The 23,769-nt window shown below is 43.9% G+C and overlaps 1 pseudogene; it reads right to left on the bottom strand.

Moving 5' to 3' along the window:
- Positions 1-17,896: 17,896 nt before the first annotated feature.
- The window catches only part of LOC120548862, a 79,966-nt pseudogene continuing 74,093 nt past the window's right edge, over positions 17,897-23,769 (bottom strand).

Genomic DNA, 23,769 nt, shown 5'->3' with positions numbered 1-23,769 from the left:
ACCCTTGAGCATGATTCTGACATAAAAACAGCTTTATAAGAAATTCTGGTGAAGGAAATGACTGTAAAGCTATTTTAGTGATGGAAACAAGCTTTACACGCCGCATGAAGCTGTTTAGAGCATCTTGAATATGATTCTGACATACAAACTTCCTTTTAAAAGAGATTCTTGAAGGAAATGACTGACAAGCTATTTCAGTTATGGAAACAAGCTTTAGACGCATACAAGAAGCTGTTTGGAGCACCTTACACATGATTCTGACATAGAAACTTCCTTCATAAGAGAATTCTTGAAGGAAATCACTGTAATGCTATTTTAGTGATGGAATAAACTTTACGCTCACAAAGAAGCTGTTTACAGACCCTTGAGCATGATTCTGACATAGAAATATCTTTATAGGAGTTTCTTGAAGGAAATGACTGTAAAGCTATTTTAGTGATGGAAACAAACTTTACGCTGCATAAAGCTGTTTAGAGCATCTTAATATGATTCTGACATAATATCTTGATATTTGGTAGGAAATGACTGTAAAGCTATTTTAGTGATGGAAACAAGCTTTATACGCCACAAGAAGCTGTTTAGATAGACTACAGCATGATTCTGACATAAAAACTTTCTTCATAGAGATTCTTGAAGGAAATGACTGTAAAAGCTATTTTAGTGATGGAAACATTCTTTACACGCCTATAAAGCTGTTTAAGGCACCTTGAACATGATTCTGACATAAAAACATCTTGATAAGACTTATGGTAGGAAATGACTGACAAGCTATTTTAGTGATGGAAACAAGCTTTAGACGCATACAAGAAGCTGTTTAGAGACCCTTGAGCATGATTCTGACATAAAAACAGCTTTATAAGAAATTCTGGTAGGAAATGACTGTAAAGCTATTTTAGTGATGGAAACAAGCTTTAGACACACCACAAGAAGCTGTTGGTTAGAGACCCTTGAGCATGATTCTGAAATAGAAATATCTTTATAGGAGTTTCTTAAGAAGGAAATGACTGTAAAGCTATTTTAGTGATGGAAACAAGCTTTACACGCCATATGAAGCTGTTTAGAGCATCTCTGAATATGAATCTGACATACAAACTTCCTTTTAAAAGAGATTCTTGGAAGGAAATGACTGACAAGCTCTTTCAGGTATGGAAACAAGCTTTAGACGCCACAAGAAGCTGTTTGGAGCACCTTACACATGATTCTGACATAGAAACTTCCTTCATGAGAGATTCTTGAAGGAAATCACTGTAATGCTATTTTAGTGATGGAAATAAGCTTTACACACCACAAGAAAATTGTTTACAGACCCTTAAGCATGATTCTGACATAGAAATATCTTTATAGGAGTTTCTTGAAGGAAATGACTGTAAAGCTATTTCAGTGATGGAAACAAACTTTACACGCTGCATGAAGCTGTCTAGAGCATCTTGAATATGATTCTGACAGAAATATCTTGATAATCACTTCTGGTAGGAAATGACTGTAAAGGCTATTTTAGTGATGGAAACAAGCTTTACACGCCACAAGAAGCTGTTTGGAGTAGCTTAGCATGATTCTGACATAAAAACTTCCTTCATGAGAGATTCTTGAAGGAAATGACTGTAAAGCTATTTTAGTGATGGAAACAAGCTTTAGCATCCACAAGAAGCTGTTTGGAGTACCTTACACATGATTCTGACATAAAAACTTCCTTCATAAGAGATTCTTGAAGGAAATGACTGTAAAGCTATTTTAGTGATGGAAACCATCTTTACACGCCATAAGAGCTGTTTAGAGCACCTTGAACATGATTCTGACATAAAAATATCTTGATAAGCACTTATGGTAGGAAATGACTGACAAGCTATTTTAGTGATGGAAACAAGCTTTACACGCCACGAAGAAGCTGTTTAGAGACCCTTGAGCATGATTCTGACATAAAAACAGCTTTATAAGAAATTCTTGAAGTAGGAAATGACTGACAAGCTATTTCAGGTATGGAAACAAGCTTTAGACGCCACAAGAAGCTGTTTAGAGACCCTTGAGCATGATTCTGACATAGAAACATCTTTATAAGAAATTCTGGTAGGAAATTACTGTAAAGCTATTTTAGTGATGGAAACAAGCTTTAAACACAAGAAGCTGTTTAGAGACCCTTGAACATGATTCTGACATAGAAATATCTTTATAGGAGTTTCTTGAAGGAAATGACTGTAAAGCTATTTTAGTGATGGAAACAAGCTTTACACGCTGCATGAAGCTGTCTAGAGCATCTTGAATATGATTCTGACAGAAATATCTTGATAATCACTTCTGGTAGGAAATGACTGTAAAGCTATTTTAGTGATGGAAACAAGCTTTACACGCCACAAGAAGCTGTTTGGAGTAGCTTACACATGATTCTGACATAAAAACTTCCTTCATGAGAGATTCTTGAAGGAAATGACTGTAAAGCTATTTTAGTGATGGAAACAAGCTTTACACGCCACAAGAAGCTGTTTGGAGTAGCTTACACATGATTCTGACATAAAAACTTCCTTCATGAGAGAGTCTTGAAGGAAATGACTGTAAAGCTATTTTAGTGATGGAAACCTTCTTTACACGCCGCATAAAGCTGTTTAGAGCACCTTGAACATGATTCTGACATAAAAACATCTTGATAAGCACTTATGGTAGGAAATGACTGACAAGCTATTTTAGTGATGGAAACAAGCTTTAGACGCCACAAGAAGCTGTTTAGAGACCCTTGAGCATGATTCTGACATAAAAACAGCTTGATAAGAAATTCTGGTAGGAAATGACTGTAAAGCTATTTTAGTGATGGAAACAAGCTTTACACACCACAAGAAGCTGTTTAGAGACCCTTGAGCATGATTCTGAAACAGAAATATCTTTATAGGAGTTTCTTGAAGGAAATGACTGTAAAGCTATTTTAGTGATGGAAACCTTCTTTACATGCGTATAAAGCTGTTTAGAGCACCTTGAACATGATTCTGACATAAAAACATCTTGATAAGCACTTATGGTAGGAAATGACTGACAAGCTATTTTAGTGATGGAAACAAGCTTTACACGCCACAAGAAGCTGTTTAGAGACCCTTGAGCATGATTCTGACATAAAAACAGCTTGATAAGAAATTCTGGTAGGAAATGACTGAAAAGCTATTTTAGGTATGGAAACAAGCTTTAGACGCATACAAAGAAGCTGTTTAGAGACCCTTGAACATGATTCTGACATAGAAATATCTTTATAAGAGTTTCTGGTAGGAAATTACTGTAAAGCTATTTTAGTGATGGAAACAAGCTTTACGCCGCATGAAGCTGTTTAGAGCATCTTGAATATGAATCTGACATACAAACTTCCTTTTTAAAAGAGATTCTTGAAGGAAATGACTGACAAGCTATTTCAGGTATGGAAACAAGCTTTAGACGCATCACAAGAAGCTGTTTGGAGCACCTTACACATGATTCTGACATAGAAACTTCCTTCATGAGAGATTCTTGAAGGAAATCACTGTAATGCTATTTTAGTGATGGAAATAAACTGCATCCACAAGAAGCTGTTTACAGACCCTTGAGCATGATTCTGACATAGAAATATCTTTATAGGAGTTTCTTGAAGGAAATGACTGTAAAGCTATTTCAGTGATGGAAACAAACTTTACACGCTGCATGAAGCTGTCTAGAGCATCTTGAATATGATTCTGACAGAAATATCTTGATAATCACTTCTGGTAGGAAATGACTGTAAAGCTATTTTAGTGATGGAAACAAGCTTTACACGCCACAAGAAGCTGTTTGGAGTAGCTTACACATGATTCTGACATAAAAACTTCCTTCATGAGAGATTCTTGAAGGAAATGACTGTAAAGCTATTTTAGTGATGGAAACCTTCTTTACACGCCGCATAAAGCTGTTTAGAGCACCTTGAACATGATTCTGACATAAAAACATCTTGATAAGCACTTATGGTAGGAAATGACTGACAAGCTATTTTAGTGATGGAAACAAGCTTTACACGCCACAAGAAGCTGTTTAGAGACCCTTGAGCATGATTCTGACATAAAAACAGCTTGATAAGAAATTCTGGTAGGAAATTACTGTCAAGCTATTTTAGTTATGGAAACAAGCTTTAGACGCCACAAGAAGCTGTTTAGAGACCCTTGGAGCATGATTCTGACATAAAAACACCTTGATAAGAATTTCTGGTAGGAAATTACTGTAAAGCTATTTTAGTGATGGAAACAAGCTTTACACCGCATGAAGCTGTCTAAGAGCATCTTGAATATGAATCTGACATACAAACTTCCTTTTAAAAGAGATTCTTGAAGGAAATGACTGACAAGCTCTTTCAGGTATGGAAACAAGCTTTAGACGCCACAAGAAGCTGTTTGGAGCACCTTACACATGATTCTGACATAGAAACTTCCTTCATGAGAGATTCTTGAAGGAAATCACTGTAATGCTATTTTAGTGATGGAAATAAGCTTTACACGCCACAAGAAACTGTTTACAGACCCTTGAGCATGATTCTGACATAGAAATATCTTTATAGGAGTTTCTTGAAGGAAATGACTGTAAAGCTATTTCAGTGATGGAAACAAACTTTACACGCTGCATGAAGCTGTCTAGAGCATCTTGAATATGATTCTGACAGAAATATCTTGATAATCACTTCTGGTAGGAAATGACTGTAAAGCTATTTTAGTGATGGAAACAAGCTTTACACGCCACAAGAAGCTGTTTGGAGTAGCTTACACATGATTCTGACATAAAAACTTCCTTCATGAGAGAGTCTTGAAGGAAATGACTGTAAAGCTATTTTAGTGATGGAAACCTTCTTTACACGCCGCATAAAGCTGTTTAGAGCACCTTGAACATGATTCTGACATAAAAACAGCTTGATAAGCACTTATGGTAGGAAATGACTGACAAGCTATTTTAGTGATGGAAACAAGCTTTAGACGCCACAAGAAGCTGTTTAGAGACCCTTGAGCATGATTCTGACATAAAAACAGCTTGATAAGAAATTCTGGTAGGAAATGACTGTAAAGCTATTTTAGTGATGGAAACAAGCTTTACACACCACAAGAAGCTGTTTAGAGACCCTTGAGCATGATTCTGAAACAGAAATATCTTTATAGGAGTTTCTTGAAGGAAATGACTGTAAAGCTATTTTAGTGATGGAAACCTTCTATCAATACGCCATAAAGCTTTTTAGAGCACCTTGAACATGATTCTGACATAAAAACATCTTGATAAGCACTTATGGTAGGAAATGACTGACAAAGCTATTTTAGTGATGGAAACAAGCTTTACATCACAAGAAGCTGTTTAGAGACCCTTGAGCATGATTCTGACATAAAAAGCTTGATAAGAAATTCTGGTAGGAAATGACTGACAAGCTATTTTAGGTATGGAAACAAGCTTTAGACGCCACAAGAAGCTGTTTAGAGACCCTTGAGACATGATTCTGACATAAAAACAGCTTTATAAGAATTTCTGGTAGAAAATTACTGTAAAGCTATTTTAGTGATGGAAACAAGCTTTAGACATCACAAGAAGCTGTTGGGAGCTGTTTAGAGCACCTTGAACATGATTCTGACATAGAAATATCTTTATAGGAGTTTCTTGAAGGAAATGACTGTAAAGCTATTTTAGTGATGGAAACAAGCTTTACGCCGCACATGAAGCTGTCTAGAGCATCTTGAATATGAATCTGACATACAAACTTCCTTTTAAAAGAGATTCTTGAAGGAAATGACTGACAAGCTCTTTCAGGTATGGAAACAAGCTTTAGACGCCACAAGAAGCTGTTTGGAGCACCTTACACATGATTCTGACATAGAAACTTCCTTCATGAGAGATTCTTGAAGGAAATCACTGTAATGCTATTTTAGTGATGGAAATAAGCTTTACACGCCACAAGAAACTGTTTACAGACCCTTGAGCATGATTCTGACATAGAAATATCTTTATAGGAGTTTCTTGAAGGAAATGACTGTAAAGCTATTTCAGTGATGGAAACAAACTTTACACGCTGCATGAAGCTGTCTAGAGCATCTTGAATATGATTCTGACAGAAATATCTTGATAATCACTTCTGGTAGGAAATGACTGTAAAGCTATTTTAGTGATGGAAACAAGCTTTACACGCCACAAGAAGCTGTTTGGAGTAGCTTACACATGATTCTGACATAAAAACTTCCTTCATGAGAGATTCTTGAAGGAAATGACTGTAAAGCTATTTTAGTGATGGAAACCTTCTTTACACGCCGCATAAAGCTGTTTAGAGCACCTTGAACATGATTCTGACATAAAAACATCTTGATAAGCACTTATGGTAGGAAATGACTGACAAGCTATTTTAGTGATGGAAACAAGCTTTAGCGCATACAAGAAGCTGTTAACTTATTTCTGAATAAAATAGATTGAGAAATGATAGCTATTTTAGATGAAACAAGCTTTAGACGCCACAAGAAGCTGTTTAGAGACCCTTGAGCATGATTCTGACATAAAAAAGCTTGATAAGAAATTCTGGTAGGAAATGACTGACAAGCTATTTTAGTGATGGAAACAAGCTTTAGACGCCACAAGAAGCTGTTTAGAGACCCTTGAGCATGATTCTGACATAAAAATATCTTTATAAGAAATTCTGGTAGGAAATTACTGTAAAGCTATTTTAGTGATGGAAACAAGCTTTAGACGCATACAAGAAGCTGTTAGGAGCTGTTTAGAGCACCTTGAACATGATTCTGACATAGAAATATCTTTATAGGAGTTTCTTGAAGGAAATGACTGTAAAGCTATTTTAGTGATGGAAACAAGCTTTACACCGCATGAAGCTGTCTAGAGCATCTTGAATATGAATCTGACATACAAACTTCCTTTTAAAAGAGATTCTTGAAGGAAATGACTGACAAGCTCTTTCAGGTATGGAAACAAGCTTTACGGCACACAAGAAGCTGTTTGGAGCACCTTACACATGATTCTGACATAGAAACTTCCTTCATGAGAGATTCTTGAAGGAAATCACTGTAATGCTATTTTAGTGATGGAAATAAGCTTTACATACCACAAGAAACTGTTTACAGACCCTTGAGCATGATTCTGACATAGAAATATCTTTATAGGAGTTTCTTGAAGGAAATGACTGTAAAGCTATTTCAGTGATGGAAACAAACTTTACCGCTGCATGAAGCTGTCTAGAGCATCTTGAATATGATTCTGACAGAAATATCTTGATAATCACTTCTGGTAGGAAATGACTGTAAAGCTATTTTAGTGATGGAAACAAGCTTTACAGCGCCACAAGAAGCTGTTTGGAGTAAGCTTACACACATGATTCTGACATAAAAACTTCCTTCATGAGAGATTCTTGAAGGAAATGACTGTAAAGCTATTTTAGTGATGGAAACCTTCTTTACACGCGCATAAGGAGCTGTTTAGAGCACCTTGAACATGATTCTGACATAAAAACATCTTTATAAGAGCACTTATGGTAGGAAATGACTGACAAGCTATTTTAGTGATGGAAACAAGCTTTACACGCCACAAGAAGCTGTTTAGAAGACCCTTGAGCATGATTCTGACATAAAAACAGCTTTATAAAGAAATTCTGGTAGGAAATGACTGACAAGCTATTTTAGTAATGGAAACAAGCTTTAGACGCCACAAGAAGCTGTTTGGAGCACCTTGACATGATTGACATAAAATTCCTTCATGAGAGATTCTTGAGGAAATCACTTAAGCTATTTTAGTGATGGAAATAAGCTTTACACCACAAGAAGCTGTTTAGAGACCCTTGAGCATGATTCTGACATAGAAATATCTTTATAGGATTTCTTGGAAGGAAATGACTGTAAAGCTATTTTAGTGATGGAAACAAGCTTTACACCCCTGCATGAAGCTGTTTAGAGCATCTTGAATATGATTCTGACAGAAATATCTTGATAAGCACTTCTGGTAGGAAATGACTGTAAAGCTATTTTAGTGATGGAAACAAGCTTTACACCCACAAGAAGCTGTTTGAGTAGCTTAGCATGATTCTGACATAAAACTTCCTTCATAGAGTTTCTTGAAGGAAATGACTGTAAAGCTATTTTAGTGATGGAAACCTTCTTTACACGCCGCATAAAGCTGTTTAGAGCACCTTGAACATGATTCTGACATAAAAACATCTTGATAAGCACTTATGGTAGGAAATGACTGACAAGCTATTTTAGTGATGGAAACAAGCTTTACACGCCACAAGAAGCTGTTTAGAGACCCTTGAGCATGATTCTGACATAAAAACAGCTTGATAAGAAATTCTGGTAGGAAATGACTGACAAGCTATTTCAGGTATGGAAACAAGCTTTAGACGCCACAAGAAGCTGTTTAGAGACCCTTGAGCATGATTCTGACATAAAAACAGCTTGATAAGAAATTCTGGTAGGAAATTACTGTAAAGCTATTTTAGTGATGGAAACAAGCTTTAAACACCGCAAGAAGCTGTTTAGAGACCCTTGAACATGATTCTGACATAGAAATATCTTTATAGGAGTTTCTGTTAGGAAATGACTGTAAAGCTATTTTAGTGATGGAAACAAGCTTTAGACGCCACACGAAGAGCTGTTGGGAGCTGTTTAGAGCACCTTGAACATGATTCTGACATAGAAATATCTTTATAGGAGTTTCTTGAAGGAAATGACTGTAAAGCTATTTTAGTGATGGAAACAAGCTTTACACGCCGCATGAAGCTGTCTAGAGCATCTTGAATATGAATCTGACATACAAACTTCCTTTTAAAAGAGATTCTTGAAGGAAATGACTGACAAGCTCTTTCAGGTATGGAAACAAGCTTTAGACGCCACAAGAAGCTGTTTGGAGCACCTTACACATGATTCTGACATAGAAACTTCCTTCATGAGAGATTCTTGAAGGAAATCACTGTAATGCTATTTTAGTGATGGAAATAAGCTTTACACGCCACAAGAAACTGTTTACAGACCCTTGAGCATGATTCTGACATAGAAATATCTTTATAGGAGTTTCTTGAAGGAAATGACTGTAAAGCTATTTCAGTGATGGAAACAAACTTTACACGCTGCATGAAGCTGTCTAGAGCATCTTGAATATGATTCTGACAGAAATATCTTGATAATCACTTCTGGTAGGAAATGACTGTAAAGCTATTTTAGTGATGGAAACAAGCTTTACACGCCACAAGAAGCTGTTTGGAGTAGCTTACACATGATTCTGACATAAAAACTTCCTTCATGAGAGATTCTTGAAGGAAATGACTGTAAAGCTATTTTAGTGATGGAAACCTTCTTTACACGCCGCATAAAGCTGTTTAGAGCACCTTGAACATGATTCTGACATAAAAACAGCTTGATAAGCACTTATGGTAGGAAATGACTGACAAGCTATTTTAGTGATGGAAACAAGCTTTAGACGCCACAAGAAGCTGTTTAGAGACCCTTGAGCATGATTCTGACATAAAAACAGCTTGATAAGAAATTCTGGTAGGAAATGACTGTAAAGCTATTTTATTGATGGACAAGCTTTACACACCACAGAAGCTGTTTACTGGATGATTCTGACAGAAATATTTTATAGGAGTTTCTTGAGGATGATGTAAAGCTATTTTTGGAACCTCTTTCACCGCATAAAGCTGTTTAGAGCACCTTGAACATGATTCTGACATAAAAACATCTTGATAAGCACTTATGGTAGGAAATGACTGACAAGCTATTTTAGTGATGGAAACAAGCTTTACGCCACAAGAAGCTGTTTAGAGACCCTATGAGCATGATTCTGACATAAAACAGCTTGATAAGAAATTCTGGTAGGATGACTGACAAGGCTATTTCAGGTATGGAAACAAGCTTTAGACGCCACAAGAAGCTGTTTAGAGACCCTTGAGCATGATTCTGACATAAAAACAGCTTGATAAGAAATTCTGGTAGGAAATTACTGTAAAGCTATTTTAGTGATGGAAACAAGCTTTAAACACCGCAAGAAGCTGTTTAGAGACCCTTGAACATGATTCTGACATAGAAATATCTTTATAGGAGTTTCTGTTAGGAAATGACTGTAAAGCTATTTTAGTGATGGAAACAAGCTTTAGACGCCACAAGAAGCTGTTGGGAGCTGTTTAGAGCACCTTGAACATGATTCTGACATAGAAATATCTTTATAGGAGTTTCTTGAAGGAAATGACTGTAAAGCTATTTTAGTGATGGAAACAAGCTTTACACGCCGCATGAAGCTGTCTAGAGCATCTTGAATATGAATCTGACATACAAACTTCCTTTTAAAAGAGATTCTTGAAGGAAATGACTGACAAGCTCTTTCAGGTATGGAAACAAGCTTTAGACGCCACAAGAAGCTGTTTGGAGCACCTTACACATGATTCTGACATAGAAACTTCCTTCATGAGAGATTCTTGAAGGAAATCACTGTAATGCTATTTTAGTGATGGAAATAAGCTTTACACGCCACAAGAAACTGTTTACAGACCCTTGAGCATGATTCTGACATAGAAATATCTTTATAGGAGTTTCTTGAAGGAAATGACTGTAAAGCTATTTCAGTGATGGAAACAAACTTTACACGCTGCATGAAGCTGTCTAGAGCATCTTGAATATGATTCTGACAGAAATATCTTGATAATCACTTCTGGTAGGAAATGACTGTAAAGCTATTTTAGTGATGGAAACAAGCTTTACACGCCACAAGAAGCTGTTTGGAGTAGCTTACACATGATTCTGACATAAAAACTTCCTTCATGAGAGATTCTTGAAGGAAATGACTGTAAAGCTATTTTAGTGATGGAAACAAGCTTTACATCCACAAGAAGCTGTTTGGAGTAAGCGCACGAACATGATTCTGACATAAAAACTTCCTTCATAAGAGAGTCTTGAAGGAAATGACTGTAAAGCTATTTTAGTGATGGAAACCTTCTTTACACGCCGCAAGAAGCTGTTTAGAGCACCTTGAACATGATTCTGACATAAAAACAGCTTGATAAGCACTTATGGTAGGAAATGACTGACAAGCTATTTTAGTGATGGAAACAAGCTTTACACACCACAAGAAGCTGTTTAGAGACCCTTGAGCATGATTCTGAAACAGAAATATCTTTATAGGAGTTTCTTGAAGGAAATGACTGTAAAGCTATTTATATGGAAACAAGCTTTAGACACCACAAGAAGCTGTTTGGAGTACCTTAACCCTTGTGTTTTCCTTTGGGTCATAGGGACCCGTTCAGTTTATTTGACTTTTTGTATTGGCCTGGCGTTGCGCTTCGGGTCTCTGTGACCCTGGACAGTGTTCAGTGGTATTTCCCTGCTTCCGCGGCGCTGGCCTTCGGGTCTCTGTGACCCATATCTTTTTCCATGGTATTTTCTGCTACCGTGGCGCTGGCCTTCGGGTCTCTGTGACCCATACGTTATTCCGTGGTATTTCCCTGCTACCGCCGAAATTTGGTCGCTCGTTCTCCAGAACACCGTCGTCAACGCCGAACAGGTTTCGAGTCAATATTCCACTGTTAAATGTGAAAACTAAATTATTAGAATTGAAAAATGGCTTTTTGACCTTTGATCATTTGGGACACTTGGGAACAATTCTTCCATTTGGGAAGGACATTTGGGAACAGTTTTGACATTTCGGAAGGACATTTGGGAAGAGCCAATGCCCCTATTAAAGACAGGCCAAATGTCCCATTTTTGAGTAAGGGAAGAGCGGTGTGAGGCAGGGACAATTGGGAAACTTTTGACACTTGGGTAAGCGTAAGTGTTCCCAGGTGGAATAAGTGTTCCCAAATGGAAAAGAAAACCTAACTCTCAAAGATTAAAATTGAAAAAAATAGTACTTGCCATGAAAATATTGACATAGATGTCACGTATGTTGCATAAACGAGGCTACAAGCACAGCTTGGTTTCAGCCCCCAGGACCTTTCCCTTTAGCACATAGGTTTCCTGACGGTCCACGTCCACGCCCACGCCCCACACACCGAATCTACGGATCGTGCCGACCGTTTGGGTGCAATATTTAAGCATTTATCACCATTTTTGGAAGGAATATGGCTGTTTGAATGGGGGACATTTGGGAATATTTCCTATTCATTTTTCCCTATAAAATGTCCCCATTCATTTGTAATTGCAATTGTCCCGCCTCCCCCGCCACCATGCTAGGTGCTAGCAACTCCAAACCAGGATGGGTCCAACCCATTTGGGACCGGCAACAACAAATTTCAGCCCGCTGGCCCGCTCAGAAAGAAAGTTTCTCCGTTTAAAACAATATTTGAAAGAGGTGTTGGACGTAATGATGCTCAGACCATGTTTTGGGGGAATTTTGAACAGAACTTTTTCTTTTCTAAAACGTTTGGAGCAAATATGATAATGGATTTTTGTAGAGGGGCACACTACCCACTACTGTGCAAAATTTGGGGTCTCTGCGGCCTTTACTTTAATAAATATGAATATTTTTAATTTTTGAAAATGCTATGTGAAATGGCAAAAATGTTCCCAAATGTCCAGAACCCTTTTTGGGGAGCCAGTAAGGGCACTTCCCATGGGCCCAGGACCACCAAAATTTGGTCATTGATTCTCCAGAACACTGTCGTCAACATTGAGTTGGTTTCAGGTCAATATTCCACTGTTAAATGTGAAAAAAAAATTATTAGCATTGAAAAATGGCTTTTTGACCTTTGGGTCTTATAATTTGGGACACTTGGGAACACTTCTTCAATTTGGGAAGAGGACATTTGGGAACACTGAACCACCCTATCAAACACAGGCCAAATGTCCCATTTTAAGTAAGGGAAGAACAAAAAAAACTTTAACTTTATTTTTCAAATTGTCATGCCCCTGGTAGCCTATTTCTGGGAAAGGACATTTGGGAACACTTTTTCCATTTGGGAACACTTAGTGCTTCTATGGCTGGATGTTGACCTCCAGGGCCCTCAGTCTCACCTCCCAGGCCCAATAAGTGGCTCTAAGCCTGGGTTAACAGGCTCATGCCCCTGGTAGCCTATTTCTGGGAAAGGACATTTTGGAACACTTTTTCCATTTGGGAACACTTATGCTTCTATGGGTGGATGTTGACCTCCAGGGCCCTCAGCGTCACCTCCACGCCCCAGTTAAGTGTCTCTTAGCCTGGATTAATACCCTCATGTCACCTTCATTTGGGCAATGACATTTGGGAACACTTTATCCATTTCGGAAGGACACTCACCCACCCTATTAAAAACAGGCCAAATGTCCTGGGTTGGGCTTTCCTTACGCTGCTCTTCCCTCAATGGGACATTTGGCCTGTCTTTAATATGGGGAATGAGTGTTTCCAAGTGTCCTTCCCAAATGGCAAAAGTGTTCCCAAATGTCCTTTTCCATCTCGAGGTCGGTGGTTTAAATGCATTTTTTGCTATCAAACCAGAAAAATAGCAATTTTTGAACTTTCAGCTAGAGGCCTGGTTTTGGAGTATGTTGTTGCCAGCTCTTTATGGAGTAAAACTGTGTGAGTTTGGACATGCTAGCACTTAGCATTGCTGCACAGGAAGGTTGGCCATTTGGGAACACTTTTGCCATTTGGGAAGGACACTTGGGATACTTTTTACCATTTGAGAAGGACAATTGGGATACTTTTTGCCATTTGGGAAGGAAAATTGGGAACACTTTTGTAACTTGGGAAGGACAATTGAGAAGACTTTAGCCATTTGGGAAGGACAATTGGGAAGACTTTTGCCATTTGGGAAGGACAATTTGGAACACTCACCCACCCTATTAAAAACAGGCCAAATGTCCTGGGTTGGGCTTCCCCTTAATTTAAATTGGACATTTGGCCTGTTTTTTTAATAGGGGGACTGTCCTTCCCAAATGGCAAAAGTGTTCCCAAATATAATTTCACAAATTAAGGAGTTATGAATGCATTTTTGGCTTCAAACCTGAAACCGAAAAATAGCAATTTTTTAAATTTCTGCTAGAGCCATGGTTTTTGAGTATGACGTTGCCAGCTCTTTATTGAGTAAAACTGTGTTGGTTTGGACATACTAGCACTTAGCATGGCTGCACAGGAAGGTCGGCCATTTGGGAACACTTTTGCCATTTGGGAAGGACAATTGGGAACACTCACTCAGCTAGAGGCCTGGTTTTGGAGTATGTTGCCAGACAATTGGGAACACCCAGTCCCCCTATTAAAAACAGGCCAAATGTCCCGTTTTAAATAAGGGAAGAGCGCTGTAAGGGAAGCCCAACCCAGGACATTTTGCCTGTTTTTAATAGGGGGACTGGGTGTTCCCAATTGTCTGGCAACAACATACTCCAAAACCAGGCCTCTAGCTGAAAGTTCAAAAATTGCTATTTTTCCGGTTTGATAGCAAAAAATGCATCCAAAACTCCTCCAGTTGGGAGAGGACATTTGGGAACACTTTTGACATTTGGGAAGGACAATTGGGAACACTCAACCACCCTATGAAAAACAGGCCAAATGTCCTGGGTCGGGCTTTGAATCCTTGTATCGCCTTTTATTTTTTTCGTGCCCCTGGTATACCAACTGACTTCCAGGGAGAGGAATGGAGGCCAGGCTAGAGCTGAGCCTGTGCGGAGGCCTCAGAGTCGGACACGCTCCCTGCCCCACACACCCCCAGATGGATGTGGGTGTTTGCAATTTTTTTTCGTGCCCCTGGTATACTAACTGACTTCCAGGGACAGGAAGGGAGGCCAGGCTGGGGCTGAGCCCACTCTTAGGCTTCAAAGTTGGCTAGCACTTAGCAGGGCTGCTCAGGAACGTAGGACATTTAGGAACACTTTTGCCATTTGGGAAGGACAATTGGGAACACTCAACCACCCTATTAAAAACAGGCCAAATGTCCCGTTTTAAATAAGGGAAGAGCACTGTAAGGGAAGCCCAACCCAGGACAATTATAAGACCCAAAGGTCAAAAAGCCATTTTTCCAATGCTAACAATTTCTTTTTCACATTTAACAGTGGAATATTGACACAAAACCTGTTCAATGTTGACAACAGTGTACTGGAGAATGAATGACCACATTTTGGTGGTCCTGGACCCATGGGAAGGGTCCCTACTGGCCCCTCCAGAAGGCGTCTGGACATTTGGGAACATTTCTTCCATTTCACTATACATTTGATAATGCTAACGCTGTCCTTCCCTTAGTTTTAAAATGGGACATTTGGCCTGTCTTTAATAGGGGCATTGGCTTTTCCCAAATGTCCTTCCGAAATGGAAAAAGTGTTCCCAAATGTCCTCTTCCCAAATGGAAGAAGTGTTCCCAAGTGTCCCAAATTATGAGACCCAAAGGTCAAAAAGCCATTTTTCAATGCTAACAATTTTTTTTAAACATTTAACAGTGGAATATTGACCTGAAACCAACTCAATGTTGACGACAGTGTTCTGGAGAATCAATGACCAAATTTTCGTGGTCCTGGACTCATTGGAAGGGTCCCTACTGGCCCCTCCAGAAGGGTTCTGGACATTTGGGAACATTTCTTCCATTTCACTATACATTTGATAATCCTAACACTGTCCTTCCCTTAGTTGAAACTGGGACATTTGGCCTGTCTTTAATAGGGGCATTGGCTTTTCCCAAATGTCCTTCCGAAATGGAAAAAGTGTTCCCAAATGTCCTCTTCCCAAATGGAAGAAGTGTTCCCAAGTGTCCCAAATTATGAGACCCAAAGGTCAAAAAGCCATTTTTCAATGCTAACAATTTTTTTTAAACATTTAACAGTGGAATATTGACCTGAAACCAACTCAATGTTGACGACAGTGTTCTGGAGAATCAATGACCAAATTTTCGTGGTCCTGGACTCATTGGAAGGGTCCCTACTGGCCCCTCCAGAAGGGTTCTGGACATTTGGGAACATTTCTTCCATTTCACTATACATTTGATAATCCTAACACTGTCCTTCCCTTAGTTGAAACTGGGACATTTGGCCTGTCTTTAATAGGGGCATTGGCTTTTCCCAAATGTCCTTCCGAAATGGCAGTAGTGTTCCCAAATGTCCTTCCCAAATGTAAGAAATGTTCCCAAGATTGTCCCCTGCCCACAAAACCCATTCAGCCCCCCGCCCCATGAGGTCTTCCCACCACTTTAATAGCCAAATGACAAACGTTTTCCCAATTGTCCCATGCAACCAAGCCCCCCTGAAACCACTGCCTAGGACCACCCCTGCATGTGTTCCCAAATGTCCCCAAGTGAACCCGGAGCAACAACAGCGCCCCCTAAGGGACCAGGACAGCAGGCACACATATTCCCAAATTACCTAAGTGTTCCCAAAGGGTAGCCCCAAATGGCCAATGTGTTCCCAAAATAACCAACAAGGGTATTGGAAATGTCCCAAAAAGGACCACATTTGGGGTGCACTTTTGCAATTTGGGTATACTTCCCCATTAAAAATGGGGGACATTTGGGAAGATATTCCTTATTCCGTGGTATTTCTCTGCTACAGTGGCTCTGGCCTTCGGGTCTCTCTGACCCATACGTTATTCAATGGTATTTCTCTGCTACCGCGGCTCTGGCCTTCGGGTCTCTCTGACCCATACGTTATTCAATGGTATTTTCTGCTACCGCGGATCTGGCCTTCGGGTCTCTGGGACCCATACGTTATTCAATGGTATTCAGGGGACTCCGGCCTGGCTCGTAGTAGTAACACAGAAATGGTAAGGGAAAGGGGGAAAGAAACAAACCTCATGTCCTATTAAACACTTTTATTATACACACACACATATATGTTCACATTCGTCTTCTTGTTTTTGTCATCTTTGCTTCTTCTTCTTCTTTTGGACCTTTGTACTCTTTGTACTCGGTTCAGCAGCCGGTTGTGACGCCGGAATGGCCCGTTGTGTGACTCTAAATTTGGAGCTGCATCATTTTCTCAAACACGCGGAACAAGAGGCACGCGCAGAACAAGAGGCACGCTCAGCACGTGCGGTTCGCGTGATGCGCGAGTCACGTGCGGCACGCGTAACACGCATAGCACGCGAGGCACGCGCAGCACGCAATGTCCCCCAAGTGGAAGAGATGGAAGAAAAAAACACAAGAAGAAGATGATGATGATGACCACAGCGACTCTGACGAGGAAGACGAATGGTCATCCGGCGGGTGTGCGTCAGAAGACGACAGAGACAAACACGACGCCGCGGACGGGAGAAAAAGACTGCCACGGAGAAAAGGACTGCCGCGACGCCGCCGGCCATGACGCAGGAGAAGAGGACTACGACGCCGCTGACAACCGAGACGAACGAGGACAAGAACGAGGAGAAGACATGGCAGCAGCAGCCCAAGAGGGTGTACGGCAAAGGGAAGAAGAAGAAGAAGAAGAAGAAGAACAACAAGAATTAAAGCTGCGAGCAGCGATGGACGGGCCCTCGCGCCTCTGCGCACGTCGGGGTTACCGGCGGACGCCGCTCCTTGCGACCGTGCATTCGCGCGGCACTCGGACGCCGCAAATCGTCACCAATTAAAAGGGAACTCCCCGCCGAGTTCAACGATACCTCACACAAGACTTTACGCCATACGGTTCATTAGCTGTGAAAAGGGGCGTGGCTAAAGCATAGGGGGGCGGGTCAAACCATCACCAATTAAAAAGGAAGTCTCTGCTGAGTTCAATGACACCTCACACGAGTCTCTACCTTAACCCTTGTATTGTCCTTCGTGTCACGGGAACTTGTTTAGTTTATTCACGTTTTGTATTAGCCTCGCGGCCTCGTCCTTCGGGTCCCGGGGACCCTGGCTTATTGTGATTCTATGCATTTGCTACTGGCCTCGCGGCCTCTGTCCCGGGTCCCCGGACCCTCGCTTATTCTATGTTATTCCATGTCACACGCTCGCCTCGTCCTTCGGGTCCCCGGGACCCTGGCCTACTATTTGAAAGTCACCGACGAAGCTCAAACCGCCGCGCGACTCAAGAGGCTATTGCCTCACGCAGTCCGCGCAGTAGGACCGTGTGCAGCTCCTGCAGATGTATCTCTGGCAGCCACCGCACACGGTGTGTGTCTTGCGGTCCTTTTTCTTTGCACAGAGCTGACACCTCTTTCGCTTGCTGGGCACTCTCGGTTCCGCTTCCTCGTCGTCGTCGTCCTCCTCATCGTCTTCTTCCTCCTCGTCGTCGTCTCCTCGCTGGTCTTGTCGGGCTCGCGTGACACCAGTGCCTGACCTGGGCGCGCCTGACCTCGCCGCCACGGCTTGGACAAGCGCGGCAGACGCTTGCGTGCGAGGGAGATGCGAGCGTCTCTCGATGAGCGGAGTGACGAGCGCCCTGCCCAGCTGCTCGAGCAAAGCCCTGCGCCTGTTGAGCTTGCCGCGCAGCCACTCGGGCCTGAGCTCTCGCCAGAGCACAAAGGCGTTGTAGGCGGACACGTCGAGAATGTTGTGGAACACGGCGAGGGGCCAGCGCGCCGTCTTCCTGCGGCAGCTGTACGTGCCGACGAGCTTGTCCAGGTTGTCCACGCCGCCCCTGGTGCTGTTGTAGTGCAGGATGATGTCGGGCTTGGCGGCCCTGGAGGCGCTGACCCGCGCGTCCCCCGTGTGCAGCGTGCTCAGCAGCACCACGTTCCTGTTTTTCTTGGGCACGTAGGACACCAGCGTGACGGTGGGCGTGAAGGCAAACTTGGACGAGAAGACCGCGCGGCCCTTGGTGTCGAGCAAGGCGCGCGGCAGCTCGGGCTTGTTTTTGCGCATCGTGCCCACCACGGTGAGGCGCCTCTCGTGGAGGAGCCGCCGGGCCAGCTCGTAGGAGGTGAAAAAGTTGTCACATGTGACGTTGCGCGGGTCCCGCAGGCCCGCGGTCAGGTCCATCACCACGCGGAACGTTCCTCTCCGGGCTCGCCGGCTCACAGACTTGCCCGTGTAGACCTACATGTTCCGACCCGCGTATAGCTGGAGCCGCGTCGCGAGGCCACCCGACTTGAGTCCGTACCTGGCGGGCTTGCTGGGCATGTACTGGCGGAAGGAGCATCGACCTTGGTTTGCGATGTCGGTGTCGTCAAAACGGAGAATGAGAAGGAGGAAGGGAAAGGACTCGGCGGGAGAGGAACCAGAGTGCAAAGACGAAATGAGAAGCAGAAAGAGATAAAAATAAACAAGGATACCAAAAAGAACAATAAAAAATTTAAAAACATCCGTGTGCGCATACGCACACACACACACACATAAGCTTTGTAAACTACGGGGGTAGCACGCCACAGGGTCGAGAGTCGGGCAACTCCCGTCCGTTTGGAGGGCTTTTGAGCAGCAGCGCCGGCTGGATAAACAGCAGCAGCAGCAGCAGCAGCAGCAGCAGCAGCGGCCGGAGAAACCAAACTCTGGTCAGGTGGCCACACGCACATATTATGTAGCAGTACAGCGTCCGTGGGAGGGCTGCGCTGCAAGCTATCCGACCACTCTATCCGACCACTCTGTGAAAGACAACCGGCCGCTGCTGCTGCTGCTGCTGCTGCTGCTGCTGTTTATCCACCCGGCCGCGCTGATTGAGCCCGCCGCCGATGGCCAGCGAGTTCCCAGACCCGACAACGACACTCACCTCGAAAGGGAACCAGCTGCTCGTCCACAGTCACGTCCGGGGCCCGTGTTGTAGAACCCACCCAGGCGTCCCACACGTCACGTATGGCCGCCAGTTTGTCCGAGGCTCGTCTCCGGCGCTCGTCGCTGTCGTCGAATGCGCGCAGTCGCGAAGCGCGTGGAATCGCTTCAGCGACATTGTGGGGGGAAAATGGCCCTGCCGCTCTCCTGTGCCACAGGCTCTCCAGGGCCTCGTTTCGGGACCTGTACACTCCGGCGGAGCAGCAGCCGAGGTAGCCGCGCAGCTCCGTGCGCGTCCGTCATTTTCCAGTCGTTGCCGCATTTCCTGGGGCCCTCGAGGTTACGTGGCGGTCACCGCGATCTCTGTTATGCGCCCGCGTGACCAACAGGTCGAACGTGGAGAGTATGTCTCGGACGGCGTGTGGTGGCGTTACTTTCGGTGGGTCCGGGGGCTCTCTGGAGCCTGTTGTTGCTCCCGTCGTCGCCGTCTTGGTCATGTTGTTGTCGTTCATCGTCCAGTTGTTGGTCCTCTTCCTCCTCTTCATTATGGGCTGGCGTGGCCGGCGAAGTTGGCGTCGGGGATGATACGTCGTCGAGGACCATTCTATTTCACCGTTTTTGGACACGAACCTTTCGCTCTCCTCCTCGTCCTGCTCATCCTGCTCCTCGTCCTGCTCCTCCTCGTCTTGGCCCTCTTTGTCTTTGTCTTGTTGTTGTTGTTGTTGTTGTTGTTGTTCTTCTTCTTCTTCTTCTTCTTCTTGTTCTTCTTCTTGTTCTTCTTCTTGTTCTTCTTCTTCTTCTCTTTGCCGTACACCCTCTTGGGCTGCTGCTGCCATGTCTTCTCCTCGTTCTTGTCCTCGTTCGTCTCGGATGTCAGTGGCGTCGTAGTCCTCTTCTCCCGCGTCGTGGCCGGCGGCATCGCGGCAGTCCTTTTCTCCGTGGCAGTCTTTTTCTCCGTCCGCGGCGTCGTGTTTGTCTCTGTCGTCTTCTGACGCACACCCGCCGGATGACCATTCGTCTTCCTCGGCAGAGTCGCTGTGGTCATCATCTTCTTCTTCTTCTTCTTCTTCTTCTTCTTCTTCTTCTTCTTCTTCTTCTTCCTCTTCTTCCTCTTTTGTGTTTTCTTCTTCCATCTCTTCCACTTGGGGGACATTGCGTGCTGCGCGTGCCTCACGTGCTATGCGTGTTACACGTGCTACGCGTGCCGCGCGTGCTGCACGTGCCTCGCGCATCACGCAAACCGCACGTGCTGAGCGTGCCGCGCTTGCCTCTTGTTCCGCGTGTTTGAGAAAATTATGCAGCTCCAAATTTAGAGTCACACAACGGGCCATGCCGGCGTCACAACCGGCCGCTGAACCGAGTACAAAGAGTACAAAGGTCCAAAAGAAGAAGAAGAAGCAAAGATGACAAAAACAAGAAGACGAATGTGAACAGTGTGTATAATAAAAGTGTTTAGTAGGACGAGGATGATGTTTGTCTCTTTCCCCCTTTTCTCCCTTACCATTTCTGTGTTACTACTACGAGCCAGGCCGGAGTCCCCTGAATACCACGGAATAACGTGTGGGTCAGAAAGACCCGAAGGCCAGGGCCGCGGTAGCAGAGAAATACCACGAAATAACGTGTGGGTCAGAAAGACCGAAGGCCAGGGCCGCCGGTAGCAGAGAAATACCGCGAAATAACGTGTGGGTCAGAAAGACCGAAGGCCAGAGCCGCCGGTAGCAGAGAAATACCACGAATAAAGCGGTATGGGTCAGAAGACCCCAAGGCCAGAGCCGCGGTAGCAGAGAAATACCACGGAATAACGTGTGGGTCAGAAAGACCGAAGGCCAAGAACCGCGGTAGCAGAGAAATACCACGCGGAATAGCGTGTGGGTCAGAAAGACCCGAAGGCCAGGGCCGCGGTAGCAGAGAAATACCACGGAATAACGTGTGGGTCAGAAAGACCCGAAGGCCAGAGCCGCGGTAGCAGAGAAATACCACGGAATAACGTGTGGGTCAGAAAGACCGAAGGCCAGGGCCGCGGTAGCAGAGAAATACCACGGAATAACGTTTGGGTCAGAAAGACCCGAAGGCCAGAGCCGCGGTAGCAGAGAAATACCCGCGAATAACGTGTGGGTCAGAAAGACCGAAGGCCAGAGCCGCGGTAGCAGAGAAATACCCGGAATAACGTTATGGGTCAGAAAGACCGAAGGCCAGGGCAGCGGTAGCACAGAAATACCACGGAATAACGTGTGGGTCAGAAGAAAGAGCCCGAAGGCCAGCGGTAGCAGAGAAATACCCGCGAATAACGTGTGGGTCAGAAAAGACCGAAGGCCAGAGCCGCGGTAGCAGAGAAATACCACGGAATAAGCGTGTGAGGTAAGAAAGAAGGCCAGAGCCGCGGTAGCAGAGAAATACCACGGAATAACGTATGGGTCAGAAAGACCCGAAGGCCAGAGCAGCGGTAGCAGAGAAATACCACGGAATAACGTATGGGTCAGAAAGACCGAAGGCCCGGCGCGGTAGCAGAGAAATACCACGGAATAACGTGTGGGTCAGAAAGACCGAAGGCCAGGAACGCGGTAGCAGAGAAATACCACGGAATAACGTGTGGGTCAGAAAGACCGAAGGCCAGGACGCGGTAGCAGAGAAATACCACGGAATAACGTTGGGTCAGAAAGACCGAAGGCCAGAGCCGCGGTAGCAGAGAAATACCACGGAATAGCGTGTGGGTCAGAAAGACCGAAGGCCAGGGCCGCGGTAGCAGAGAAATACCACGGAATAACGTTATGGTCAGAAGAAGACCGAAGGCCAGGGCCGGTAGCAGAGAAATACCACAGAATAACGTATGGGTCAGAAAGACCGAAGGCCCGACGCGGTAGCGGAGAAATACACGGAATAACGTTATGGGTCAGAAAGACCGAAGGCCAGGGCCGCGGTAGCAGAGAAATACCCGGAATAACGTGTGGGTCAGAAAGAACCGAAAGGCCAGAGCCGCGGTAGCAGAGAAATACCACGGAATAGCGTATGGTCAGAAAGACCCGAAGGCCAGACAGCGGTAGCAGAGAAATACCACGGAATAACGTATGCGGGTCAGAAAGACCGAAGGCCAGGGCGTAGCGCAGAAATACCACGGAATACGCGATATGGGTCAGAACCGAAAACCGAACGCGGTAGCAGAGAAATACCACAGAATAACGTATGGGTCAGAAAGACCGAAGGCCAGGCGCGGTAGCAGAGAAATACCACGCGAATAACGTATGGGTCAGAAAACCGAAGGCCAGAGCCGCGGTAGCAGAGAAATACCCGCGAATCGTGTTGGTCAGAAAGACCGAAGGCCAGGGCCGCGGTAGCAGAGAAATACCACGGAATAACGTGCTGGGTCAGAAAGACCCGAAGGCCAGAGCCGCGGTAGCAGAGAAATACCCGGAATAACGTGTGGGTCAGAAGAAAGACCGAAGGCCAGAGCGGCAGTAGCAGAGAAATACCGCGGAATAACGTGTGGGTCAGAAAGACCGAAGGCCAGGGCCGGTAGCAGAGAAATACCACGGAATAACGTGTGGGTCAGAAAGACCGAAGGCCAGAGCCGCGGTAGCAGAGAAATACCACGGAATAACGTGTGGGTCAGAAAGACCGAAGGCCAGGGCCGCGGTAGCAGAGAAATACCACGGAATAACGTGTGGGTCAGAAAGACCGAAGAAGCCAAGAGCCGCGGTAGCAGAGAAATACCACGGAATAACGTGTGGGTCAGAAAGACCCGAAGGCCAGAGCCGCGGTAGCAGAGAAATACCACGGAATAACGTGTGGGTCAGAAAGACCCGAAGCGCAACGCCAGGCCAATGCAAAAAGTCAAATAAACTGAACGGGTCCTTCTGACCCAAAGGACAACACAAGGGTTAAGACATCATTTCATACTTTCTTAACATACACCGGTCTACAGTCACTTCACTTGAATGATTTTAACTTGAGAACATTATTTGTATTACGCTTTATTACTTCAAGGCATAAATGAAATCTTAAAACATACCATTTTAGTTTTGTACATTAAGAAAAGGCTACATTCACCATACCTCTCTACATCTCTCCACATCTATCATTTGTGATCTGCTGGGGAGTGGTGCAATAGTGCCATCCTGTGGACGTGCGCAGGTACTGCACGTCAAGCTGAATAGCTGTTTTAATCAAACAATGTTGTTTGAAGTGTGTGTGTGTGTGTGTGTGTGTGTGTGTGTGTGTGTGTGTGTGTGGTGTCTCCGTGTCTGTGTGTGTGTGTCTGTGTGTGTGGC

This window comes from Perca fluviatilis, chromosome 20 (assembly GCF_010015445.1).
Source record: "Perca fluviatilis chromosome 20, GENO_Pfluv_1.0, whole genome shotgun sequence".
In the NCBI taxonomy this organism is placed as follows: domain Eukaryota; kingdom Metazoa; phylum Chordata; class Actinopteri; order Perciformes; family Percidae; genus Perca; species Perca fluviatilis.
Note: the sequence above shows the minus strand (reverse complement) of the source record. Positions and strands in the feature narration are given on the sequence as shown.